Source organism: Apium graveolens, unplaced genomic scaffold, assembly GCF_009905375.1.
Source record: "Apium graveolens cultivar Ventura unplaced genomic scaffold, ASM990537v1 ctg6251, whole genome shotgun sequence".
Taxonomy (NCBI): Eukaryota; Viridiplantae; Streptophyta; class Magnoliopsida; order Apiales; family Apiaceae; genus Apium; species Apium graveolens.
Window position 1 is genome coordinate 3701 of NW_027419321.1, and position 6806 is coordinate 10506.

At 41.9% G+C, this 6806-nt stretch overlaps 1 non-coding gene across 1 annotated transcript; it reads right to left on the reverse strand.

Annotated features, from left to right (window-relative positions):
- Window positions 1-1811: 1811 nt before the first annotated feature.
- LOC141703114 (small nucleolar RNA R71) lies at window positions 1812-1918 on the reverse strand. The gene has a single exon (XR_012567368.1). It is a non-coding gene; the product is annotated as a small nucleolar RNA R71 (small nucleolar RNA).
- Between the last annotated feature and the right edge of the window lie 4888 nt (window positions 1919-6806).

Here is a 6806-nt window from a genome sequence, read left to right on the forward strand (position 1 = left end):
TGAGCGGCCGCGCAGGGTCGGGGAAAAAGAATTATTTTAGACTTCTACTTCTGTTTGGCTTCCAACTTCTATGTAATCTGAGTTTTATGGGACTATTATATAAGTAGATTTGAGACGTTTTCACATAAGAAGAGGAGATTATGTTTTAGATTGTGTTTTGCGCAAGAAGCGAAGGAGATAAGGAAGAAGACCGATTTAGCACACGCAACGAAGAGGAAGCATATATTCTTGTGATTCTTGTTTCGTTGTAACGTTGGATGCTAGTTTTCTTGCTTTGACTTATTTACTCTTGTGACGTACTCTGTTTTAATATAATTAGTTTAGTTATTATTTTCTTGTGTTTGTTTATCATGATTTCATATGAACCCATGATGGCGATAAGTTCTATTATGGGCTAATCGTGATCATGGGGTTGCAACGGATTTATTATGGAATTCTTTAGTTAATTGTTTAATACTTTAGTGTGTGATGATTGCATGATATCTAGTATTGGTTGTGCGTATTCGTCTTATGTGCGTCGCGAACATATAAGATAGGGTGTTAATCTCTTGTGAAGCGACGGTGGATCTTGAGATTTAGAACTTGCCATGCTAGCATAGGTTCATGTACGTTGTGCATGATTAGTGGGTAACTCTAACAGTTTTATTTGCCCTATGTAATCAAAAGGAATAACTTGTGCTTAAATCGTTGTGTTGTCAATTTCTGTAGACATATAGGAACTCAACATAATTGATGACTATTCAACTTCTATCTTAATTGTGGATGTTGGTAGAATGGTATTAGTACAATGAAAGTTGGCTTTTATCAGTTTCGTGTTATTCGATTAATATCATCACTGTCACATGCTAAAGGTAATAACAATGGCTATAGAAGGAAGTAATAATGAAGTTGTGATCTCATGAGTGTTTTATTATTGATAAATTGAAGTGTTAGTTAAGTGGTTAATTAAGTAGTTAATTATAGTTAATATTTAATCAACAATTTTAAGTGTTTTATCTTAACATTGAGAAGTAATCACATTGGTGAGTGAGTTTAATTAGACAATAACTTAGTCTGAGTCTCTGAGGGAACGAACTAGAAAGTATTCTATATTACTTGCGAACGCGTATACTTGCGTGAATATTAGTGCGTGTTTCGCCCTAACAAGTTTTTGGCGCCGCTGCCGGGGACTCGGCGTATTTGTTTAGTTTATGTACTTACCATCATTGGTCATTAGGACTCAGTGATTAGGACGTAGTAGTTAATTACTCTTTTCGGTTGTGTTTCAGGTACTTTAGCAAGCGTTTATGCAAACTCGTTCTCGTGCTCGCAAGAGGACCTTAGATACAGCTGAGGAGAAAGACGAAGTTCTTGATACTCCGGAGAAGTTAGATTTTGAGGATTCGGATTCAGGAACTGAGCAGAAAGAACCAGTAAACATGGGAGATCGTATTGTTCAAGCTGATCCAGCTCTTATGGATTTTTCTCGGCCTAAAATTGATGACATTCAGTCAAGCATCCTTCATCCGGCTATTCAAGCTAACACCTTTGAAATCAAGCCGGGCACTATTCAGATGGTGCAGAATTCTGTTTCTTTTGGAGGAGCGGCAACTGAAGACCCCAACATGCACATAAGGAATTTTGTCGAGATCTGCAGCACTTTTAAGTATAATGGCGTGACTGATGAGGCTATCAAGTTGAGGCTTTTCCCATTCTCACTGAGGGATAAGGCTAAAGACTGGTTACATTCTGAACCAGCTGGGTCCATCACTACGTGGCAAGATCTTGCGCAAAAGTTTCTGGTGAAGTTTTATCCAATGGCAAAGACTGCTGCTATGAGGAGTGCTCTTACTCAGTTTGCGCAGCAACCTACAGAATCTATGTGCGAGGCTTGGGAACGCTACAAGGAAATGTTGAGAAAATGTCCACATCATGGAATGCCGGATTGGATGGTAATCACTGGTTTTTATAATGGTTTGGGGGCCCAATCTCGGCCCATGCTCGATGCAGCAGCTGGAGGCGCCTTATGGGCTAAAAGCTATACTGAGGCGTATAATCTTATCGAGACGATGGCTGCAAATGAGCATCAAAACCCAACTCAGAGGATGACGTCAGGCAAGGTAGCAGGTATTCTGGAAGTTGATGCAGCCACCGCTATTGCAGCCCAGCTCCAAGCGCTATCAATGAAGGTTGATTCTTTGGCTACGTATGGAGTTAATCAAATAGCTATGGTTTGTGAGCTTTGTGCAGGTTCTCATGCTACGGATCAGTGTTCTCTTGTCAACGAATCTGTTCAGTATGTGAATAATTATCAGCGACAACAGCAGCCTGTGCCAGCGACCTATCATCCTAACAACAGAAATCATCCAAATTTCAGCTGGGGAATAATCAGAATGCTATTCAGCCACCATATCAGCAAGGAGTGAGTAAACAGTTTAACCCACCTGGATTCCAGCAACCACAGCAGTATGCTACAAGGCAATCATATCCTCAACAGGGAAGTGCAGCTGCACCTACTAGTGCTGATTTTGAGGAACTTAAGCTGTTGTGCAAGAGTCAGGCGGTTTCTATCAAGACCTTGGAAAATCAAATCGGTCAATTAGCCAATGCAGTGCTCAATCGTCAACCTGGCACTCTTCCCAGTGACACGGAAGTACCAGGCAGGAAGGAAGCTAAAGAGCAAGTCAAGGCTATTACCTTAAGGTCTGGAAAAGTAGCTGATGCTGAAAAGGCAAAAGAAGTCGAAGCTGAAGTTAGAGATGAGAATCTAAGCAAAAGGAGAAAGTGGCGGAACCAGGATGACTACTGTTGAACACACTCTGCCTGAGGCTAATACAGGGGAGAAACAGCTCTATCCTCCACCACCTTTTCCTAAGAGATTGCAGCAACAAAAATGGATAGACAGTTCGGGAAGTTTCTGGGAGGTGTTCAAGAAACTTCACATCAATATACCTTTCACTGAGGCCTTGGAACAAATGCCTAGTTATGCGAAGTTTATGAAGACTATTCTTTCAAGGAAGGTGAAACTGGATGACCTTGAAACCGGTTGCTCTCACGGAAGAATGCAGCGCTGTTCTGCAGCAAAAGTTACCACCAAAACTGAAAGATCCAGGAAGCTTCACCATTCCTTGCACCATTGGCAATCTAACTTTTGACAAGTGCCTTTGTGATTTGGGAGCAAGCATTAATCTGATGCCCTTGTCGATCTTTAAAAAGCTGGATCTGCCTGATCCAAAACCCACATACATGTCGCTACAATTGGCGGACCGTTCCATTACTTACCCAAGGGGCATAGTTGAGGATGTGCTCGTCAAGGTGGATAAGCTCTTCTTTCCTGCAGATTTTGTTATTCTGGATTTTGAGGAGATAAGAAGATTCCTATAATCTTGGGGAGGGCCTTCTTGGCTACTTGGCCGTACCTTGATAGATGTGCAAAAAGGGGAACTTACTATGCGGGTCCAAGATCAGGATGTGACCTTCAACGTATTCAGGCAATGAAATTCCCTACAGAAGATGAGGAGTGTTTAAAAGTGGATGTATTGATTCCGCAGTTACTTCGGAACTCGATCACATGCTAATGTCTGATGCATTGGAAAAGGCCTTAGTGGGGGATTTTGACAGTGATGATGAAGATAGCAACGAGCAATTACAATATCTGAACGCTTCTCCATGGAAGCGAAAGCTCGACATACCATTTGAATCTCTTGGTACTTCTGACCTTAAGAAGGCTGAAGGGAAGCGCAAACCATCAATAAGGAAGCACCTACCTTGGAGCTCAAACCATTACCTGAACACTTGAGGTATGCTTTTTTAGGTGATTCATCTCGTTACCTGTTATTATTTCAGCTGACCTTTCAGGTAGTGAGGAAGACAAGCTCTTAAGGATTTTGAGAGAATTCAAATCGGCTATAGGATGGACCATAGCAGACATCAAGGGGATAAGTCCTTCATATTGTATGCATAAAATTCTGTTAGAGGAAGTAGTAAGCCAACTGTGGAACAGCAGCGAAGACTGAACCCGATCATGAAGGAGGTGGTGAAGAAAGAAATTCTGAAATGGCTAGATGCAGGCATCATTTATCCTATTTCTGACAGCTCTTGGGTGAGCCCCGTGCAATGTGTACCTAAGAAAGGAGGTATCACTGTGGTCGCAAATGAAAAGAATGAGCTCATCCCTACTCGAACAGTTACAGGATGGAGAGTATGCATGGATTATAGAAAATTGAACAAGCCACAAGGAAGGATCACTTCCCTCTCCCATTCATTGATCAAATACTTGACAGATTGGCGGGACATGAGTATTTTTGTCTTCTGGATGGTTATTCCGGGTATAATCAGATTTGTATTGCACCAGAAGATCAGGAAAAGACTACCTTCACTTGTCCATTTGGCACATTTGCTTTTCGTAGAGTTTCGTTTGGGTTATGTGGCGCCCCGGCCACCTTTCAGAGATGTATGATGGCTATATTCTCTGACATGATTGAAAATAACGTCGAAGTGTTCATGGATGACTTCTCCGTCTTTGGACACTCATATGATGAATGTTTGAATAATCTGCGCGCCGTACTCAAAAGATGCGTGGAAACTAATTTGGTGCTTAATTGGGAGAAATGTCATTTTATGGTGCGTGAAGGCATTATCCTTGGGCATAGGGTCTCTAGCAAAGGTCTGGAGGTGGACAAGGCCAAGGTGGGAGTCATTGAAAATCTTCCCCCACCTAATTCGGTGAAAGGAATCCGTAGTTTTCTCGGTCATGCAGGTTTTTATCGGCGATTCATCAAGGACTTTTCAAAGATATCTAAGCCGTTGTGCAATTTACTTGAGAAAGATGTGCCTTTCAAATTTGATGATGAATGTTTGGCAGCATTCGAGACTCTCAAGGAGAGTTTGATCACGGCACCAATTATTACAGCACCAGATTGGACAGAACCGTTTGAGATGATGTGTGATGCGAGTGACTATGCGGTAGGTGCAGTTCTGGGACAACGCAAGAAAAATCTCTTCCATGTGGTCTACTATGCGAGTAAGACTTTAAATGGGGCCCAATTGAACTACACCACTACTGAGAAGGAGCTTTTGGCTATAGTCTTTGGCTTTGAGAAATTTCGATCTTATCTGCTTGGTACGAAAGTAACAGTATTCACTGATCATGCATCTATTCGCTATCTGGTTTCTAAGAAGGATTCGAAGCCGAGACTCATTCGTGGGTGCTTTTACTTCAGGAATTTGAGTTAGAGATCAAAGATAGAAAAGGTACCGAGAAATCAAGTAGCTGACCATCTCTCTAGGTTGGAGAATCCCGATTCTACTTCACAAGATAGGACGTTAATTAATGAATCTTTTCCGGATGAGCAGTTGTTTGCAATTCAGGAGGAAGAACCATGGTTTGCAGATATTGTAAACTATCTTGTCAGCAATATAATGCCGTTTAATTTGACATCCGCTCAAAAGAAGAAGTTTCTACATGAGGTGAAGTGGTATATGTGGGATGAACCATATTTGTTTAGACAGGGAGCTGATCAGATCATCAGGAGATGTATCCCGTTCTGTGAGACAGAGGGGATATTACGAGACTGCCATTCCACGGTTTATGGTGGACACTATGGAGGTGAGAAGACGGCAGCTCGTATTCTGCAGCAGGTTTTTTCTGGCCTACTTTGTTCAAGGATTGCTCATCAGTTTGTTTTAAGGTGTGATCGTTGCCAAAGAGTGGGAAATTTGTCAAGGAAGGATGAGATGCCATTAAATGTGATGCTTGAAGTCGAGGTCTTTGATGTGTGGGGAATCGATTTCATGGGGCCTTTATCGCGTCTTGCAATAATCATTACATCTTGCTGGCAGTCGATTATGTCTCAAAATGGGTCGAAGTTAAAGCTTTACCGACAAATGATGCAAAGGTAGTACTAAATTTTCTTCATAAGCAAATTTTCACAAGGTTTGGAACGCCTCGGGTAATCATAAGTGATGAAGGATCGCATTTTTGCAACCGTAAGTTCACTTCTATGATGCAGCGTTATAATGTGAATCATCGAGTAGCTACTGCCTATCATCCGCAAACAAATGGTCAAGCGAAAGTGTCTAACAGAGAGATAAAGCGCATTCTAGAGAAGGTTGTTTGTCCGTCAAGGAAGGATTGGTCTTTAAAGCTCGATGAAGCTGTTTGGGCTTACAGAACAGCATACAAAACTCCACTTAGGATGTCACCGTTTCAGTTGTGTACGGTAAGGGATGTCATCTACCGCGGAACTTGAGCATAAGGCCTACTGGGCATTGAAGAAATTGAACCTGGATTTAGATGCAGCTGGTAAGAAAAGAATGCTTCAGCTTAATGAACTTGATGAATTTCGATTGCAAGCGTACGAGAATAACAAAATGTATAAGGAAAAGGTGAAGAGGTGGCACGATAGGAAGCTACATCCTAAGTTATTTGTGCCAGGGCAACAAGTTCTTTATTCAACTCTCGGCTCCGACTTTTTCCTGGAAGTTGAAATCAAGGTGGTCTGGACCTTTTATTGTCAAAACTGTGTTTCCACATGGAGCGGTGGAAATTTTGAGAATGATTCGGACCAAGCATTCAAGGTTAACGGTCAGCGGTTGAAGCACTACTATGGGGATATGGCAAACCGAGAGGTGGTTAGTGCCATTTTGTTGACTACTTGAGAAAGGTACGGAACGTCAAGCTAATGACAAAAAAGAAGCGTTGCGTGGGAGGCAACCCATGAATGGTTGTTACAGGAACCCTTAGAAGTTAATAACCTATCCAAAAACACAAAAAAAAATCAGAAAACAGGGGCTGAAAATTTTTTTCCAGAGACCCTCTGCGCGCC